Source organism: Bidens hawaiensis, unplaced genomic scaffold (genome assembly GCF_021521415.1).
Source record: "Bidens hawaiensis isolate Kalapana, Puna unplaced genomic scaffold, B.hawaiensis_p1.1 tig00000284_1, whole genome shotgun sequence".
NCBI lineage: Eukaryota > Viridiplantae > Streptophyta > Magnoliopsida > Asterales > Asteraceae > Bidens > Bidens hawaiensis.
The window spans coordinates 3,913,750-3,935,877 of record NW_027491022.1 but is presented as its reverse complement, the minus strand read 5'-3'; the positions used below and the strand labels follow the sequence as shown (position 1 = coordinate 3,935,877).

At 34.6% G+C, this 22,128-nt stretch overlaps 1 pseudogene across 1 annotated transcript; it reads left to right on the top strand.

The window, feature by feature from the left end:
• Positions 1-4,285: 4,285 nt before the first annotated feature.
• On the top strand, positions 4,286-11,383 carry LOC143618872 (peptidyl-prolyl cis-trans isomerase CYP65-like; annotated as a pseudogene). Its single transcript, XR_013151096.1, has 10 exons — positions 4,286-4,490; positions 4,754-4,857; positions 5,350-5,441; positions 5,529-5,618; positions 5,679-5,754; positions 6,359-6,729; positions 7,884-8,140; positions 9,971-10,259; positions 10,962-11,063; positions 11,133-11,383. The product of XR_013151096.1 is annotated as a peptidyl-prolyl cis-trans isomerase CYP65-like (transcript).
• Positions 11,384-22,128: the final 10,745 nt, after the last annotated feature.

Genomic DNA, 22,128 nt, shown 5'->3' with positions numbered 1-22,128 from the left:
TTTCTAAAGTGTTTTGGTATTTTTGACATATTTAGTGTTTTAATAAGATTTAAAAATAGATAAATAAATGTAAATATAGGAAAATAAATCTGGAAAAATTCCAGGAAGTTATGAGAATGACAGAGATCATCTCAGAAAAATTTGGGATTTTTCTAAAGTGTTTTGGTATTTTTGACATATTTAGTGTTTTAATAAGATTTAAAAATAGATAAATAAATGTAAATATAGGAAAATAAATCTGGAAAAATTCCAGGAAGTTATGAGGATGACAGAGATCATCCCAGAAAAATTTGGGATTTTTCTAAAGTGTTTTGGTATTTTTGACATATTTAGTGTTTTAATAAGATTTAAAAATAGATAAATAAATGTAAATATAAGAAAATAAATCTGGAAAAATTTTGTAAAATTTTCTTTCTGTCAAAATAAGTTTTGTGCAAAATTTCAAGACCCGAGACTAATCGGGTAATTATTTGTGCTAAAAAGAACATAAAAACAAGTTTTTAAAGCTTAAAACGTGTAAACCGGCAAAGTTCGCATAAGCGAGCTGACTGGTACACGAAAACTTTAAAAATGGACTATTTTCATAAATCTAAGTAAATTAAGTAAAAATAAATCATCCGAAAATAATTCGGATGATTTGGGTAATTTTACCCGATTTTACCGTTTCCGGCACCAAAATACCGGAAACGGGCCCCACGGCCAAACGGGGTGTCAAACCGAGCTATAATTTCATCACCTTAACTAAATTGACTGTCAAACTCTAAGCAATGTCACAATCTGAGTCCTTAGAAGTGTCACGGGGTTAACATTGTCCCCGAATCGAGTACAGTACTGGGTTAACAATGTTCCCAGATGTACCGATTGATACGTATTTAAGTTATGGGAATTATATAGTAACGACTAGATATTATATTACAGATCCAGGCACGTAGCTGTTCCTTATATTACTCACCGACTCACAAAAAGGTGAGTTTTCACGAGCCCCTTTTAATGAATTATTTTAATTATATTTTCCCGGGGCGGAAAACATGTCTTATTTAAAGTATTTAAGTACATACCGATCGTATGGAAATACTTGTACATTTATATATATATGGTCTGATGCACAGAATATATAAAATGTTTATCATGTGTTATTGTTCTGGGGTAACATAGTTCCCAGGGGTTATTATTGTTCTGGGGTAACATAGTTCCCAGGGGTTGTTATTGTTCTGGGGTAACATAGTTCCCAGGGGTTGTTATTGTTCTGGGGTAACATAGTTCCCAGGGGTTGTTATTGTTCTGGGGTAACATAGTTCCCAGGGGTTGTTATTGTTCTGGGGTAACATAGTTCCCAGGGGTATTTATTGTTCTGGGGTAACATAGTTCCCAGGAAGTTAATGGAAATGTTCTGGGGTAACATAGTTCCCAGCATGATTATATTGTTAATAAATGATTATTAAAATGATTTGTCAGTGTTTATTTAAATTAGTGAAACTCATCAACTATTCGTAGTTGACCCGTTTTCTTTACATGTTTTCTAGGTATGCCCAAGTTGGAATGATTGATATGTGCTTAACTATCTGTGCTACCTGTTGGAAGCTTGCTGCTCTATGTTTTGTAATGAATTTATTAATGTCTTATCGGTAAAATATGTGTGTAACACCTAGACAGTAATGAAACTCGCAACAATGTAATATGTTATAAATTAATGTAGTGGTATTTTCCTTATAAGCAATGCTGTTGATATCAGATGTGTCTGTGGCATCCCGTGTACGTTTCCGCTGCGGTTACGGGGTGTTACAAATACACACCTTCTGCCTTTCTGACTTCCTCCAATCCTCTTGCCTTCTACTATTCCTCGAAGCTCGATTACTCGAATTCTCCCACTTTGAAGGTAAGTTTACATTCATATACTAAAGAGTAAACTGTGGTTTTCGTCCCTGTGGTTTGTCCAAATCTGCGATTTAGTCAAATAGTTTCAAATTTGTGATTTTTGTCCCTGTGGTTTCATTTCACTTGCAATTAAACCCCGATCACACTAACCCTGTTAAGTCTGGCCGTTCACGTGAGGGGCAGTTTTGTCCTTTTTTTCTCACCAAATAAACCCCGGCTCTAATTCGCAAGCCCTCTCATGTGAGAAGCCGAGGTGTATTTGGGTTTAACGGCCAAACTTAACGAGGTTAGTGGGATCGGGTTTAATTGCAAGTGAAATGAAACCACAGGGACGAAAATCGCAAATTTGAAACTATTGGACTAAAACAGCAGATTTGAACAAACCATAGGGATGAAAACCGCAGTTTACTCTATATTAAATGTTAATTGTTGCTGACTTCTTGTTAATTGTTCTTGATTGTTAACTACTTAATTGTTAAGTTATTTGTTGAATTTAGTTTTAATTTGTTAGATTGTTGATTTTAATTTGTTAGTTTGTTAGTTCCTTAGTTTTTAATTCGCTAGTTTGTAATTGTTGATTTGTGGGTATTATGAATTAAGGGTATTAACGGTCCAGTTTTGACGATTTTGGGTTAAACCGAAGCCAAACCTTACCAACAGTTTTTACATATCGAAAACCAAAACCGAAACGTTAAGATTAAAAACCGAACCAAACCAAACTTTTATTAACAGTTTGGTTCCGGTTTGGTTTCACGGTTTGAGCTTTGTTAAGCCTCTATAAAAGTTATATAATATACAAGTGCAGGATACAAGTTAAACAAAAAATTCATAAAACTTAACAATGAATAGGAAGCTTGGAGAGTTAACAAGATTAACATCTAACAAAAAATAACATTAGCCTTATAAAGCCAACAATCCTTGAAATATGAACATAACTGATAGTGCAACTTAACAAAATGAAAGTCTTTTTTTCCTACATAACAGAAAGATATACAAGGGACTTTTGAGATTTCGATGGCTAACGCAAAGCCCACAAATTGTGTTTTAAATTTCAAATATTCTTAAGTGCAGTTTTTTTAAAATTAAGCTTAATATAATATATATTATTAAATATCAAAACAGTTAATATATATTATTAAATCTTAGGGTTCTGTCCGGTTTTATACGGACAGTTTTTGGTAGAAACCATAAACCAAACCGTTCATTACGGTTTGCAAATTTGAAACCGACCGAAAGCTATAGAAAAAAACCAACTGTGAAACCAAACCGACGAACGATTTGGACGGTTTCACAGGTTGAAACCGAACCGTGAACTCCCCTATATAATTATTAAGAGATATTTTCAATGGCGGTGTATATTTTATTATTTTATCGCATTTTTATTATGTAATGAACTTTGCCTGAACCATCGAATCGACCCGAACCTCAAACCGACCCGGAATTTTTTTATACCCTGACTCTATGAAATTGAAGCATGTAAAAGTAGTGCACCACCTGAAAAAAATATCCGCCACTGGTTCCTGGTCGGTTCCAACGGGTTTGGTACGGAACTGGTTTTTTTGTGCACGTCTAGCTGGCCTGTTGGCGAATGGCTTGGCTAATCGGGTGCCCATTCGCTAAGTGATTTGGCAAAAAAAAAAAAAAAAGAAAAGAAAGAGGCTCTTGTGAATTTCTTATCATATTCGCGTGAAGGAAGGTCTACTCTCCGACTAGCCGACATTCTTGTGTTTGGATGGGCGGGGGGGGGGGGGGGTGCATGCTTGTGTTGACCTTACTGGGGTGTCCCCTTTTGTCGGGCTTAGGGACACCGGGTTTGTTGCTAGGTAAGCCATGTTAAAGGCAGAATAAGAAAAAATTGCTACGAACGAGAAGGCATGTGTCGAGAATCAACATGCCTTCATTTCTTTTGCTTTCAATACATTTGGGTCTCTTGCCCCCGATGCTGGTACGTTTTTGAAAAGAGTTCAGCGGGTCGTGCACAGTAACTCATCGACGTTGAAGAACGATAACTTTGTTTTCAGCAGGATTGTTTTGTCATTCAAAAAGGGGTAGCGACGCAGTTTGTTGTCCGCTTACACGCCTCTCTATTATAATTGGATTCTTTTTATTATACATAAAGTAAACAAAATTAGTTTAAAAAGATTAAAAAATAAAAATAAATGGCCCATGTTCTATATAAACGTTGTAATTGATGATTTCAGGAATGAATCAAGTTATTTTATGATAATCACGTCCAAACTATGTCCAATTCTCTCCAGAAAACACACAGTGCAAACACATAACCCTAACTGATCGATTAACAATATTTAAGAACTAGATCCGAGCTCATATGAACTAATTAATCATTGTATTGTATACCAGCGTAGTAGCGTATAAGAAAGAAAGATGTAGGGCTCCGGAGATAATCATCATGGGGAAGAAGCAACACAGCAAAGATCGGATGTTCATCACGAAGACGGAGTGGGCTACCGAGTGGGGCGGTGCCAAATCCAAAGACCTTTCAAACGCCTCCCTTTCTATCTATTATTGCTTGATTGACTTTGAATTTGCAGCCTCACTTTTACTCCATTTGAGGACGCAGTATGCACTCATGATGGCAGTGTATTCGATATCATGTCAGTCTTCTTTCTGTTTTTATTCATTTCTTAGAATTCAACTTCATGATATAATAATTCACAGTTAAGTTAATCGAATGAGCATTTTTCGAGCTTATTGGATATCAATTGAATGTTTACTGATGTCTCAGTATAAAACCATTAGTTATGAAGCTTTTGAAGGGTCTGCATGTGACCAGTAATATTCAGCATTACCTTGCATCAACAAACTTTCTAACTATTTTTATATATGTTTAAGCTTATTTATGTATATTATGATGTAGGCACATCATTCCCTACATAAGAAAGTATGGAAAACATCCTGTTTCTGGAAATCCTCTTAAACAAGAAGATCTCGTTCCACTAACGTTTCACAAGAACTCTGAAGGTATGATTACATAGGCTTGTGAACAAACACGAACGAAGCGTGTTTGTTAACCAAAGTATCAAACAGACAATCGAACACGAACGTTTAAACACCTAGGGTTTTCCTGTTCGTGTTTGTTTGTTCGTTAAGAAAAGAACATGTTCATGTTTGTTTGTAAACAGTATAAGTGAACCGTTCAGGAACATAAACAGATGGACATAATCACATAAATGAACAGAGCTAAAAGCAGTTAAATATAATGTGAAGAACAATATCTTTGGCCTAAAAGTTATTAAAACTAGACTAAGTTGTAAATGAACGGACTAGACATGTTTTTGTGTTCGGTTAACTAAATGAACAAAAATTCATGTTCATGTTCGTTTTGTTTGTTAAATAAACAAACTTACCGCCAAACAGTTCACAAACTATTCGGTTACACTTATGGAGGATTCATTGAATGCCAAATCTTTTATAATTTTCTAAACTTCTGAGGAATCAACTTCTATTTTGCAGGAGAGTTTCATTGTCCCGTGTTAAACAAAGTGTTTACAGAGTTTACACATATTGTTGCCATAAGGACTACCGGAAACGTCTTCTCTTACGAGGTTGCTCCTGTTTAATCATTAATGATATATGTTTTATAAACAATTCCTATCTGAAATCAATTGCATCTATCTTTATCTTTTGCAAAGGCAATTAAAGAACTCAACCTTAAAACGAAGAACTGGAAGGAGCTTCTAACTGATGAACCCTTTAAAAGAGAAGACATCATTACTATTCAGGTAATGCATTACATATAAATATATTTGAGGTTTTTCTTATATGTATATCCGCTTTTGCAGAATCCAAACACGATTGATAACAAAACTCTGGTGGATTTCGATCATGTTAAAAAGAACTTGAAAGTTGATGATGAAGGTAATTTTCAGGATGATTAGGGTTGTAAATGAACTGAACGAGCACATCCATGGCTTGATCGTGTTTGTTCGTTTAACAAACGAACGAGCTCAAACATGGGAACTTAAACAAGCAGATTTTCTCGTTCATTTGTTCATGTTTGGTCGTGAAGAAGATGAGCCTGTTCATGATATGTTTGTTCGTTAGCAATATAAATGAATGGTTCATGGACGTAAATGAACAAACATAGCTTAGCTGAAATTAGTTAAGTGTAATCTGAAAAAACAATGTATTGGGCCTAAAAACTTGTTAAAACTTATTAACGAAACGAGCTTAAACAAGCATAAGCTGGCGAACCAATCAATCAATCATGCCCAGTAAAATCCCACTCATAAAACAAATTTAAATTAACGAATGTAAGCACATGTTTACAAACATAAATGAACGAACGAGCCATGTGTTCATGTTCGTTCGTTTAATTACATGAACTAAACTTTCTGTTCATGCCCGTTTGTTTATTAATAAACGAACTTCTACTGAAAGGTTCATGAGCGGTTCACTGAACCGACAGTTTGTTTACAGGCCTAATGACGATAATACTAATGGGAATATGAATTTTTTTCAGAACATTTGAAAATGGACTCTGATCCAACGTACAACATAAACGTGAAAGGCGACATAAAGCAAATGTTAAAGGAGCTCAAAACTGAGAAGGGGCGTGAACTCGCATTACATGGTGGTGGTGGAAACAAGGCTCAGAGTGAACGAGCTGCTGCACTAGCTGCCATTTTAGCCGCTAGAGAACGCATTAAAGATAACCCAAAGTCCAATGGTGAAGTCAAAAGTCAACAACCGGCTTTCAGTATTGTTGATGCTGCATCTGCTTCTGTTCATGGAAGAAGTGCTGCAGCTGCAAAAGCAGCTTCAAGTGATAAAACTGCTGCCAGAATTGCTATGCATATGTCGGGTGATCGGACACCTGTCAACGCTAAAATGGTCTGCTTTCTTTTTAACTTTATAAATAACATAAGGCAACATGCAAAAACATGTTTTGGGTTGGCTCAACAAGATTTGTTCTAGTAAACAACTCAACCCGAACACGGCCCGTCTAAACAATGGGTCCACCCGAATACGAGCCGTTTAATAAGTGGATTGACTTGTGAACCTGTTTAAAGGGTTTTTGAGAACTTAGGTGGTGTTTGTTTTTTTACAAAAGATCTTCCTGGCCTCTTTTGTCTGCAGCGTGCAGACATTGCCCTCTGCAGACTGTTTGTTTTTCCGAAGACGTTTCATTAAAAAACGTCTGCGCGCCCTCTTCTTGGTGCAAACTTGGACCATAGTCTTCCAACCTCTTCTAAACTCATTTTCCATCATATATCAATTAAGTTATTAAGTTTTTTTAATTGAATTCTTGTTAATTGATTTGTTCAATTGATTAGTTTTTTTTTTTGTTCAATTATAATTTTGCATAATTGTTCAAGTATTATTAGTTTTTAGTTGAAAAAAGTTTGTAGAAAGTTAAGGATTATAAAAAGTCTATAGAAAGTTTTAAGTTGAAAAAGGTTTGTAGAAAGTTTAGGTTTATGCCATCGGTTTGTGAGTTGTTTTAAGCTTGAGTTTTGGCTCGTTTCATTCATTATGTATGAACTATCTACTTTCGAAAACGATTGACGAAACTTTTGGAGGAAAAAACATTCACATGGAAAATTGTTAACGTAAGTTTTATAGTTTGCTAGTTCAGAGGTATAAAATTTGGATTTATATATTTTTAATTGTTGCTGGATAATTTGTGTTTTTGGTATAGAGCTTATATTGAAAGTTTTAGCAGTCTGCAGACGTTAAAAAAACACAGTCTTCTTCTTGCAGAGTGCAGAGGTTTGGTCCACCTCTTCTGCTACAGATATCTGCAGATGTGATCCGCAGACTGCAGACATTTTAGTATTTTACCTCTGAAAAAACAAACAGCACCGTAGTATCTTTAAAGATGAAAAGTTATAAAATTTAAAGTTAGTTATTTTAATTTTTTTTCTACGTATAAACCTTTAAAAGTGACCTACTGACCTATATTGACTTGTTGACTTGTGAGATTAGTTCTAACCACCAACCCGACATGATTACCAATGTTGACTTGATGAGAATTTGTTTTATAGGTAAAGAGCCAGTACACAAGTGGGGCAACGTCTAGATCTTTTACATCTACATCATACGATCCCGTCACAAAGAACGAGTTTGAATATGTGAAAGTTGAGAAAAACCCCAAGAAAAAAGGTTATGTTCAGTTGCATACTACACATGGTAATTTAAACATAGAACTACATTGTGATATAACTCCAAGAGCATGTGAGAACTTTATCACTTTATGTGAACGAGGATATTACAACGGGGTAGTTTTTCACAGAAATATAAGGTATTTTTTTTCTTATATTGTTTTCTTTTGAGTTTCAATTTAAATTCTTATACTTTGTTATCAAGGCTGTAAACGAGCCAAGCTGGTCGTAAGCTACTTGAGATTGACTCACAAAAAACTCGAATCGAGCCTAGCTTAACAAGTCCGAGCTCAAGTTTCTATTGGCGCGCATTTAATAATTTGGGCTCGAGTCCAAGCTTCATGTATCAAGCTCGAACCAAGCTGCTGAGCTTAAGCTAATATTTTTATTAATATGTTAACTATATATTTATACAATGATTATTAAATTATATAAATTATGATAAAACTTAATAATACATATAATATATTAAATTATAAATGGATTAATTTCATATATACCCTTACAAACATTTTAATTATTATATATATCCAAGCAAAACTTCAAATATCATATATGCCCTTACAAACCAATTAAGATATCATATATGTTTACAAAATAGTTAAAAGAATCATATATACCCCATTAATTAATAATAATTTAAAATTATCAATTTTGGTCCAAAAGTCTATTTTAGGCTTTTATGGTACAATACTTTCATTTGACTATCAATTTGAGCCCACCCCTTAACCCCATCCTCCCACATTTAGTTAATACAACTTCGAGGTGCTTTTTTTGTATTATTTTACATACTTTGGACAACTGGACATAAACGACCCTAGCGGGCCATCACTAGCAAACATACAGATTTGACACTAACGAACATAAACAATTACGTATTAATTCAAATATATAACCATAAGTTCACATAAAAATATTTATAGTAATAGTACATGATTACATAATAATTCGAAAATATATGAGGGTAGCAAAACAAATAAATAAAAATATTAATAGTAAAATATCAATACATGAACCTAACTGGACAGACATAAATGAATTACGAACCTAATCAGACGCACGTAAACGAATGTAACCAAACGGACGTAAATGAACACATTACCGAACGGTCCACGGGCACTATTGAACGAACGCGACCTTTGTTTGTGTTCGCTCGTTAAGCTTACCGAACGAAAATTTTTGTACATGTTTGTTCATTTATTAAACAGTTGAACATAAACAAACTTTCCACCGAATGGTTCTCTGGACGTTTGTTAGATGTTCGGCTCGTTTACAACTTAAGGTATTATGTCAAACAAGTCTTCACACACATTCCAGTTGATTTCGCTAATATGACATTATATGAATAAAAGTATGTGAAAAATACAAAAACCCCCTCAAAGTTGTATTAACTAATGGTTGGTGGATGGCGTTAACGGATTGGATTAAAATGGATAGTCAAATGAAAGTATTGTACCATAAAAGCCTAAAATAAACTATTGGACCAAAATTGATAATTTTAAGAAACCACATGGACCAAACCGAAGTTCTCTCAACAGTTTATATACATTTTTATTTATCTTTATTAATAGTTTTTATATATAACATAATTTTTATATACATTTTTAATTATCTTTATTTAATTTTTACTTATAGTTTTTGTATATTACCTAATTATCTTATATAGTTATATTCATCATAATTTTATATATAATAAATATGTATATTAAATACATTAATAATAGTCATAAATATTAGGCTTGGACGTTAGGCCCGCGAGTCATATCGTGCTTGGTTTCAAAACGAGCCGATCTCGAGTAGTTCACGAGCCGGCTTGGCTCATTTTCACAGCTACTCATGAACCGAGCTTGAGCTTTAAAAATAGAGCTCTAAACAAGCCGAACTCTCTTAAGGTAAACAACAAAAGCTTGAGCCTAAACGAGCTCAGTCTCTGCTCGGCTTGTTTAACTCTTAATTCACTTTATTTTCAGGAACTTTATGATACAAGGTGGTGATCCAACTGGGACCGGTAAAGGAGGTGAATCTATATGGGGAAAGCCCTTTAAAGATGAAGTAAACTCAAAACTGCTTCATTCTGGTAGAGGCGTTGTTAGCATGGCGAACAGTGGGCCCCACACTAACGGCTCACAGTTTTTTATCTTGTATAAGTCAGCAAATCATCTAAATTTCAAGCATACGGTTTTCGGTGGAGTTGTAGGAGGTTTAACAACTTTGTCAGTTATGGAGAAAGTCCCTGTTGATAATGATGATCGACCCCTGGTTAGTATTATTGACTTAGAATTATTTCATCTTGTCGTTCATTATATGATTCGACAGTCAGCTATCTTTTTGCAATTTATTTATAAAAATGAAATAGCTTTAAATTTTCCGGTTTTTGGTTTTTGGGTTTTACCATTTGGGCTTGAAGTTTGTGGGGAATAAGAAATGTTGGCCCATGATAATGAATTTGGTCCTAAATCTTTTGTTAATTAATTGATTATTATTCATTTGAGCCTTAAATATTTTGGAGTAAATTACACTTTTTTTTCTTTAGGTATACCATTTTTCAGAAATTGCCCTTAAATTAAGGAGTTAACAAGATATGCTCTTTATGTATTAAAATGTTTGCACATTTCGTCTTTTCATCAACGGGTATTAATTTTTTCTGTTAGCTGGAGTCATGTGTCTTGCGAAGGGTATTTCAGTCATGTAAAAATATAAAGCAGACGAAAACTGTGATTACACTATCTATTAGTTTCTTGTAAATACTTGACATTCAAAATTAATTATTAAAATTCATAATTTCGATTTGGTTTTTGTGGTTTTAATACATGCAAAACCGAATCTTAACCGAAAATATGTTTTCTTTTTTACAAAAACATAAAACCAAACCGTTGATTTTTGTTTGGGTTCGGTTATTTCAGTTAAATGGACCAGTTTATCGATATCATGCACACATGTTATAACATATTAATTGTGCAGGAAGAGATTAAGATAATTAGTGTATCGGTATTTGTGAATCCTTACTCGGAACCCGATGAAGAGGAGGAAGAAAAGAACGAGCCTGTGGTGGATGAAGAGAACGTTAGTTTGTTTATACCATCTGTTTTTTTTTTTTCATTTTTTTTAATAATTTTGCTTGTTCATTTTCAGGAGAAGATAGGATCATGGTACAGTAATCCTGGGACCAGAGCCGAAGCCGAAACTTCTGGTACTGGTGGTGTTGGTGTTGGTAAATACTTGAAAGCAAGGACGGCCAAGGTTGATTCAACATCGGCACTGGATGGTAATAATGTTGTTGTAAAGAAAAGAAAAGTAGGCGCTGGAACACACGAACTCAAAGATTTTTCTGCTTGGTAAACATGTTCGTTCTATTTTTGGTTGGATTCATCTCCAACTACAGAGTAGTTGTGTTAAATCTAGTCTCATTGTAAAACTGTGTTAGATGGCTAGTCCCTTACTTTTTGGAACCTATTACACCCATCGGGTTTGTGGGTTTCTCAGTCTGTTGGGTATCCCTCTTGTATGGTCTTCATTCTGATTACAATTTAACCAGATGTGAGACCAGACTTTCCCGTTGAACGCAACAATAACCTAAAATGTTTCATTCGTTGTTTTGTTTCAGCCCAACTTGACCTGTAAAGCCTTTTTCTTTTTAAAAATTTCAAAGATGTCCGTTTTGATGCATGAAGAATTTACAGTTCACCCAAATAAGTGCGCTACATTTATGAAAGTCCAAATTAACCCAAAGTTATACATTCGGGCCATAATTGCCAGGTCTTTGCGACACTTGTTAACCTAACTCAGAACGTAGGTCATGAGGTATACATTCAAGCTTTTTAACTTCGCATAGACGCCACATCACCCATTTTACTCAATTTTAGTCTATCTCATCATAAGGAAATTGTTTAACCCTTATTTACCACCCTTTATTTAATGCTAAATTGATTCTTAAATTATTGTGGTTGTGTGTGAAGAGGAATTTAAGGCCTTTTAACCCACATAGCATTTAAACCCCTATTAACCCATGAAGGGAGTGGTATGCCACTTGTTAACCTTGCGAACTCAGCTTTAACGCCTTTGGGCGTTAAAGTATACCCATAGGCCTTAAACTCATCCCATAAATCAACTTGGAATGTTAATTACAAACTAGATTTATAACAATCTAAATGTTTAATTTTTAAGCTGCTAACATTTTCAAATAAGATATAAACTAGATTTATAACAATCTAAATGTTTAATTTTTAAGCTGCTAACATTTTCAAATAAGATTATATGAAAAGGAAAATGTTAGAATACAAACAGGGTCAAGATGAGTACTGTATGAAGAATTTGTGACCTAAACAACACCCCCACCCCACCCACTCAAAAAATAAAGAATTAATAAAAAAAAATCACAACTCAAATTGTAAATAAAATGAAAAAAATAAAAATAGTTTAAAATGTTTCCCTCGTCTTTCTCGTTCAAAAAAAATTATTAAGGAAAAAAAGACACAATGACGAAATAAACAAAAAGCACAATGATAAATAAAAAACATAACAGGTCGCAAAATATAACACAATACCAAGTAAAATATAATACAATGTTAAGCAATATATCACGATGTCAAGAAAAAAAAGACACAATAATAATGAAAATAAAAAAAGGCACAATAATAAATAAAAACATACATTGATATTTGTTCCACAGCATCGTGGTTTTTTTTCTTTTCGTTTTCTTTTGAACAAGGACGACGGAAGGAGCATCTTTGTTTTTTTTTACCTTTTTTTTAATATTCTGAGTTATGATTTTTTAGGGAAAACTTAACAGAATAATAACAAACTTTTCATATTATACCAATTTAATTACTCTAACTTTTTTTTATCTCAATTAGGTTACTCGCAAACTTTTTTTTATCAATTACATGCCTCACTAACATTTTTGTCTCGATTACTTAACTATCACCTATGTAACAATCAAGGTTTTTTATACCATTTTGATAAGTTATTATGATATCATGGCATTTTAATGTACATTATTATTGGTGACATGGAATTTATAATTAGTGACATGGATATTATAGTTAACTCTTAAAATAACGTAATTTTTTTTAATAAAACTGAAAATAGATTTTTTAATAAAAAAATGAATACTGATGTTTTTTGAAAAAAGAACTAATCTTTTTACGCTCTGTATTTTTATTAATAAAAGAAATTTAAATTTGATGCTTTTCAAGAAAAGAAACTAAATTTATTCAAAATTTAATAATTAAAAAAACATGTTTTTCCGAATTTTTTTAATTTATTATTAACAAAATCCATGTGACCAATTTTAAATTCCCTGTCACCAGTCCACGTCATCATTAACATTTTTTTTTAAATGAAAATATTCCATGCCATCATAATAACCTACCAAAATAGTAAAAAAAAACTTTGATTAGTATATAGGTGAAAGTTAAGTGATCGAAAAAAAATGAAAAAAGAAAAAACTTGTGAGTACCTAATTGTGACAAAAAAAGTTATGGTAACCAAATTGGTACAATAATGAAAGTTGATTACTATTCTATAAAGTTGCTCATGATTTTTTATTAAGTTTTTATTATTTTTTAGGGTATTCTTAGGTGTCAAATCATTCTTATTCTTGTCATTTTTATCCTTCTTTCTAGAATAGCTTAATCATATATAAAAACAAGTGTATCTATTAAAGCCGAGTTTGGCGAGGATGAGACATTTTCCCTCCATCTAAGAGATATTAAAGTTGCTTCTAGTAAGGCTATGTGTTATGTGAAAAGGGAAAATCAAAATATGTAAGCGCCAAGGTGGCAAAAGGGACGTGTGCGTTTATTGCTAAGTTGGGTGAGTTATAATTGGATGGAATGCGATTGTAGGTGTGGTGGAGATAAATAATTGGTTTAATATGAATTGAAAATTGAAAAAGAAAAACACATACATGGGACTACTAACAAATGATACATCGTATGCTAATGCATTCGGTTTTCTTATTGACAGACGAGTATAAGATCAGTTTTGATACTCGTCCCAACCTGTGTATGTGATCTCACCCCTTAATTAATACGTATCCACATAATTATTACACATTCCATTTTAGGTTTTGAAGCTAAAGTCAATAGAAGGCTGCATATAAAAATGATAGTTATCAAGGGATTGACATGGAAGTACGAATGGTAAAACCAATAATTTGGTGGTTGTATTATGTGAGGGCCACAGTCCACAAAACCAGTGGCGGACCCAGGATTTTTTGCCAATGGGGTCCCATATTTTCGGTGTTCAAATTTTTCGGGTCGGTCGTTGTTCAGTTCGGGTCGAGGCGAAGAACATAATAAAAAACAATATCATAATAAAACTTTTTTTTCAATCATCACTACCTGAACGGGTCAAAATGGGTCGGGTTGACACATAAACACTTTGTTTTCCCTTTCTTAAACATTTTTGAGATAGAACCTAGATCCACCCTTTCATAAGCATGTGTTGAAAACCATTAACTTAAACTAGTGAAAAATAAAACTGATATTTTAAAGTGTTTGAATGTTTCTAAAGAAAACCATGCATAAAGTTGAAAACAATGATATGTATTTTAGAGGTGTTTGAATGTTTCCAAAGTTATCATTGCAACATTAGCAATCAAATGATTGATTAACACTAAAAATTAACACAAAAAACCAAAAACTGAGCCTTGTAAGACTTGAACCCATGACCTTTCAAAGATAAAACAAGGGACTTTCCACCAGACCACATCAACATTAATAGTATGGGTTCCAAGTATTAAATCTTATGGGGTCCTCAAAAAATTTAATATACCGCTTCTAATAAATTTTTAAAAAACATTGGTGTCCCGGGACCCTGATCCACACTATGTGGGTCCGCCCCTACACAAAACCCAACTGGAGACAAAGACATGCTACTTTTTCTCTTTTGGTAGGTTTCATCGGCCAATTAGTGTTAAGAAAATAATATCAGGATCACTTGCATAAATCGTCCTTTAATTACACTCATGAAAGTGATCTACATAAGAGTGATACTTCCGGTGGAAATAAGAGTTTTGGAACATGTGCAGGATCATGAAATAGGGAAAAGAAATTCCTTTGCCTGATACTACAGTAATTTAATTAATCAAGTGTAAAGATAGTTTATAGTTTATGGGAGGGCCATCATGTTAAAGTTGGGTACTGTGTTGAAGTCTTGGGTTCAACATCAATATCTCTTCTTCAGTGGCGGATATAAACTTAAATCTTAGGGGTAACGTTAAAATATTTTTTTGCCGTTTTTCATACAATGTAAACAAAACAAAATAGAAGCATGATACATGAGGTGCAAATTTCTCATATACGGTTTTTTAAAGCTTGAAATTGAGCAATTACACCCTTTTCTTTTACTTTATCAAGCCTTTCTCTTTCGCTGCATAAATTAAAGCATTGTTCAAATATTTATCACCCATTCACTTACGCAAACCCGTATTGATAAGTTTCATTTTAGAAAAACATATTTCAACGGTTGCGGTTGCAACCGGTAAAACCAACGCTAGCTTCAATATTTGACAAACAAAAGAAAACGTGACGTGCTTTCCGCTTCCACCATTACACGAGCAAGGTCACACACATAGTTACCTAATTTGCGGTTCGCTCCGGTACGGGTACGTGGTTCGGGTACACAATTCGCTAAAGGTAGCGTATTCGGTACGAAGGGGGTAGGTTCATTTCGGTACTAACCGGTACGGTTTACCATGTAGTTTGGTTCGATATACCCAAATAAAAAATAACTATTTAAACATAATTATATATCTAATGGTAATTTATACTTTTTATGTATAAATTTATAACTTTAAAGATCAAATGTAAACTAGTGAAAATAGAATAGGCTAATTGTTAAAATAAACAAACTAATTTTACATATTTAATTATTTTTAGGTAAAATATTATAAATTTTAGGGGCTAAATATAAACTAGTGAAAGATTGGGGTAAAATGTCAAATTCACTAAAGTTATAAAAACCTAAAATAACACCACATGATGCAACTGCCTTTTCTCTTCCACCTTCCTCTTTTCTCCGAAAAAAATGGAAGCATCTCCGATAGAAATTGACACAGAGCGAATTAAAACACCGAATTTGTTCTTTTGGTACGCTGTATCGGAGCGAACCGGTACGTGGCGAATTTCGTTTCGGTTCATCGCCAACTAATTCGCAATTCGCGGGTCTTTTGGCGAATTCGGTAACTATGGTCACACTCACACATTCACCCAAATTTGAAAATGTATCATCTTTCTTTAAAGTGTGATAAAAAAAATACACCATATTTTTTTCATTACTAAAATCATTCAAACACATTTCCGAAAATGCCACTATCTTAGATATGACAATCTTGTAAAACGAATCTCAAGATTTAAACCAAACATATTTTATAACAAACTAGTTAAGACTTCACTAAATCTATTTCCAAGTCTTGAATTTGCATATCCAAAACCGTTTTAAAATTTTCAACCTCAAAATGATGATTATGGTTGTTTCTGTTTGATGTTTCTCATTCAAGCAAAAGGAAAAAAGTTAATGATTTCTATTTGCTTTGGGTTTTATTTGATTTGAACTTTTAAAATATGATATTCTATTAAGCTTGTTCATGCCTGAGTCTGTTTCTATTTAATGTTTATCGTTTATACAAAATAAAAAAAAGATTTGTTTTTATTTGCTTTGGGCTACAAATTTGTTTGGGCTTTATTTAATTTGAATTCTTAAACTGGTTGGCCTTTTAACAAATAGGGGTAACGTAAAAAAATTTGTAGGGGTAGCGAATTACGAAAATGACCCAAAAGGAAAAAAAATTACAATGTCGACGAAAAGTTGAGGGGTAGCGGATGCTACCCCTACTTATTAAGGTGCTGTTTGTTTTTTCAGAGGTAAAATGTCTGCAGTCTGCGGACCACATCTGCAGACATCTGTAGCAGAAAAGGTGGACCAAACCTCTGCACTCTACAAAAAGAAGACTGTTTGTTTTTTAACGTCTGCAGATTGCTAAAACTTTCAATATAAGCTCTATACCAAAAACACAAATTATCTAGCAACAATTAAAAATATATAAATCCAAATTTTATACCTCTGAACTAGCAAATTATAAAACTTAAATTATCAATTTTCCATGTGAATGTTTTTTCCTTTAAAAGTTTCTTCAATTGTTTTTGAAAGTACATAGTTCATACATAACGAATGAAACGAGCCAAAACTCGAGCTTAAAACAACTCACAAGCCGATGACATAAACCTAAACTTTCTATAAACCTTTTTCAACTAAAAACTTTCTATAGACCTTTTATAATCCTTAACTTTCTACAAACTTTTCTCAACTAAAAACTAATAATACTTGAACAATTATGTAAAATTATAATTGAAAAAAAAAACTAATCAATTAACAACACAATTGAACAAATCAATTAACAAGAATTCAATTAACAAAAACTTAATAACTTAATTGATATCTGATGGAAATAATGAGTTTAGAAGAGGCTGGAAGACTATGGTCCAAGCCTGCACCAACAACAGGGCGCGCGGACATTTTTTAATGTAACGTCTTCGAAAAAACAAACAGTCTGCGGAGGGCAATGTTTACGCGTGGTCTGCGCGTTGCAGACAAAAGAGGCCAGGAAAATCTTTTGTAAAAAAACAAACACCACCTAAGTGAATCCGCCACTACTCTTCTCTGATCCATCGAAAAAGAAGAACAAATAAAATGGAAAGATACCGGTTGGGTTGGTAATATAGATTGTAGAGGTGTTATGATTATGGATATTGTTGTACAACTAGTAGACGAAAACCAGGACTGGGAATTAAGTTGGTTTAATTGCTATTGAGGAAAATAATGAAGTTGATTTGTACCAAAAGGGCTAGAGTTTTAAGCCATGAACACATCATGAATTAGTTTGGATTTTTTTTAGCAAACATCAACATCTTTGTTAGGCTTTTCGAGTAAACCTAAGAACTTTCAAGAAGAAGAAGAAGAAGAAGACTAGACAAGTTTTTTTGGAACAATTTTCTCATCTTTTTTCTCAATGCAATTACAAGCTTAAATAGAAAAGGGGAAATAACTACCTATCCTACATGCACTTTATTTTAGCAACAAAAAAGGGAAACATGGCCTATCTATATGCATGCATAAAGTATACATGTCCACTACTTCATATTTGATCAGTTGCAACTTTCCCACGTTCAAGTTTGTTTGGGTCTTGGGTTTAGGCCGGATCTTGGGCTACTGTGGGCTGCTGGGTTTGTTGTGCTTGTTGGGTCGGGTCCAAGATTGTATCAATACCCTCCCCCTGAGAAATGACCTTGTCCTCAAGGTCGGCAATAGTAATACCGGTTGGAGTGGCAGAGCTTGTCGGTTTGTTTCCTTGCAAAGTAACAGTGCGATCCTTGTGACAGAAGGTGAGTGATGGAACCGAAAAATCAGCGGTGATGGGGCCTAAGGAACGAAGCCAATCAAAACCTAAAATGAGTTCATAACCCTTAAAGGCCAAAAGAAACAGTGGAATGTGGACGGAGATCTTGTTTAGTGTAACTTGGACATTGGGACAGAAACCTTGACATTGGATAGGCTCACCATTGCCGACGAGAACCGGAAACGGTGGTGTGGGCTGAACGGCGAGTTGCAATAACAAGGCAATATACGGCTGAATGAGGTTGTGAGTGCTACCCGAATCAACGAGAATGCTAACAGGGTGATTGTTGATGAATCCGGTGAGGCGTAACGACGTTGTCGTAGCCAAACCAAAAAAAAGTGCTGGGGTTAAGCTGAGGAAGTGTGGAACTGTGGTGTTATCTTCGAGCAAAGGAAGCTGAGTAGCGGTTGGTATATCTGCCAAATTATCGACGATAAGCAGACATTGAGGCGGGTTGCTTCGGTGACCAGGTGCGTACTTTTCGGGACAACGGAAACACAACCCCGCAGCGCGACGCTGTTGTATTTATTCTGGCGTCAAACGAGCAGTGGGTAAGGTGGTTGTAGCAGCTGTTGGTGTAGTTAATATCGGTGGATTACCCGACGAGGGTGCAGGGGTGGTAATCAAAGAAGTTGGAGATGGCTGAGAAGTTTTGGATAGGTAAAAGGTGTTGGTTTTAGAGGGCAGTAGGTGTAGGTGTAGTTTATCCTCCAAAATTCTAGCAAGTCCACAAGCATCGTGTAGTGTGGTGGGCTTAAGGATTGCCAATTCAGATCGGATGTCAGGTTTAAGGCCCGAAATAAAGCAATTAAGGAGGGTTTGTGGGGATAAACCGATGGTTCGGTTACTGATTTTCTCGAATTCAGTTTGGTATTCGGCAACGGAATTCAGTTTGGTATTCAGCAACGGAACCGGTTTGCTGAAGTTTAAAGAGGGTAGCTTCGTGGTTCTCATAGGTGGAAGGACCAAAACGGAGTTCAACTTCGTGTTTAAAATCCGTCCACGTACCTAAAAGGTCGTTATTAGCAAGATGTTGGTACCATGAAAGGGCGTCATCGATAAAGTTGAATGTGGTTAAGGAAACACGTTCACCGGGGGGCATGTTGTAATACGTAAAGTAATTATCGGCTTGAAAGATCCATCCGAGAGGGTTGGAACCATCGAATAGAGGGAGGGTGATTTTCGGTTGACGTGGGTGGCGGTTAAAGTTGTTGGCAGGTGGGTCTTGACGATCGGGTTGTTGACGGGGATGGTCGTTGATGGGAGTTTCGGTGTTAATGGAATCGGATAATTCGGTGACATGGTTAACGAGGCGAGCAGTGGTGGCGGATTGGGCATCGAGTTTGGCATGAAGGTTTTCAGTGACGTTAATTAGCGTGGCAAATTGGTTGGTGGTGACGGCAATTAATTGAGCAAGTTAGTCGGTGATGGAAGGTGGGAGGTCGTCGGAGGTGGAGGTATATTTGCGTGGAGGCATGGCGGAAGGTAGAGACGTGAATGAAAGAACCAAATTGTTAGGCTTTTTGAGTAAACCTAAGAACTCCCAAGAAGAAGAAGAAGACTAGACAAGTTTTTTTGGAACAATTTTCTCATCTTTTTTCTCAATGCAATTACAAGCTTAAATAGAAAAGGGGAAATAACTACCTATCCTACATGCACTTTATTTTAGCAACAAAAAAGGGAAACATGGCCTATCTATATGCATGCATAAAGTAAACATGTCCACTACTTCATATTTGATCAGTTGCAACTTTCCCACATTCAAGTTTGTTTGGGTCTTGGGTTTGGGCCAGATCTTGGGCTACTGTGGGCTGCTGGGTTTGTTGTGCTTGTTGGGTCGGGTCCTAGATTGTATCAATCTTTGTCTAAACGGGAGCAATCACCATCAAGGGAATTTATAGCTGAATAGGAAGTATATATATATATTCTTACTAGATTTTATCCCTCGTATTACAGAGGTTGTTTTACATTATTCGTTTTTAATATTTATATATGTATATTTGGATTTTAATTTTATTTATTGTAAGAAAGTTAATAATTAATATACTTGAGGTTTGATGATAAAATGGTTTCACAAATAAATGATATGTTATAATCCGGTTTAAAAGCTATCTGAGTTTGGTGATACCCATTACCTGTTTATTTTCTTTATTATAAAATTGTTTCTTAATTATAAATAATATTTTTTTAAAATAAAATAGGATATTAATTTTTAGTATATTCCTATTTTATAGGATTTTCATATCAAATATTTTATGAGATTAATTTTTAATATAATGAGATGTTATAACCCGTTTAAGAGCTATCTGGGTTTGGTGAGACCTTTACCCGTGAATTCGGGTCAAATGCGTAAGAAACCTTCATTTACAAATAAAGCAATCTTATGGCTTGAGAGAATGGTTGTTTTACATTTTTTTGTTTTTTAATATTTATTTTTTGGATTTTAATTTTCTTTGTTGTAAGAAAGTTAATAATATACTTAGGGTTTGATGATGAAAGGGTTTCATAAATAAATGATATGTTATAACCCGTTTCAAAGCTATCTGGATTTTGTGACCCATGACCCGCTTATGTTTTTTACTATAAAATTGTTTATTAATGTAAGTCCCACGACAGATCTTTCAATGTGATATCAGTATACTTGAAGATTAGGCGGAAACTAATCTCAAGCCGATTCTATACAAAGCACAATATCTCACGTAAAACCAAATAGAAGAACACAATAGAGAGACTTCAAAACACACGTATATTATACGTCGGGTGCTTAAGCCTTTAATCACTTACACGATTGAGTTGCAAAAGACGAACAACCTAGAACCCCCCTACAATGAGTTACATACATCATATATATAGACTACCAACCTAGGCCCAAAACAAACTAAAGCCCACTGAAATCAATATATTTCGGTTTACATATTATAGCCCAATTAAGCCCAAAAATAAAGCATAAACCATAAATATAGCCCAACAATCTCCCCCTTGGTTTATTGCTTGATTTTAGTCGTGTTTGAGAATATCTTCAAAAATCTGTTCTTGAGTTTGTTGAGCAGCATTAGATGGGCCTTGAGCTCTCTGAGCTTCAACAGTAACGGGCTCAGCAACAGTTGGTTGAGTAGTTGGTATCACATCACTAACCAGCACACCCAGTCTCGGATCTTTCTTTCGTCGTTTGCATGGAATAAGATCGGTGACTGGCTCTTCGTCAATATCATCTTCAACATGTGTTGCAGTGACTGATTGAGGAGGCTTCAATGCAGTCAACTGGAGATTTTTCTTGAACGCTTTGAACTCTTTAACTTGTTCAGCAGTAGGTACTGACTGTTGTACTTGGTGTTCAGTCTCCATAGGTTGTGATGGAGAACTATCCGACTCATCATCATCGGACAATGTCTCAAAGGCGGTAACATGCCTTTGAGCATGAACCACATGTTCCTCAGCTACAGCTACACCAACAACATCAACATCTGCCTCGATCTCAGCAAATCTTCCAGACTTAACCAACGGATGAAGACCTTGATAAACCACCTTGACTCCCTTCCAAACTTAAATCAAATCTGTAAACAAAACCTTTTGAACTCCTGAGATATATCCATCTGGGCCGAGAACCCAGATGGGCCGAGAATAGACATTTGGAACATGTTGGGCCAAACAGAATGGCCCAAAGGTCTAGGCCAGCAACCGTCAAATTTCATGATCTAAAAACAATCCCGATTCATGTGAAAAATGATT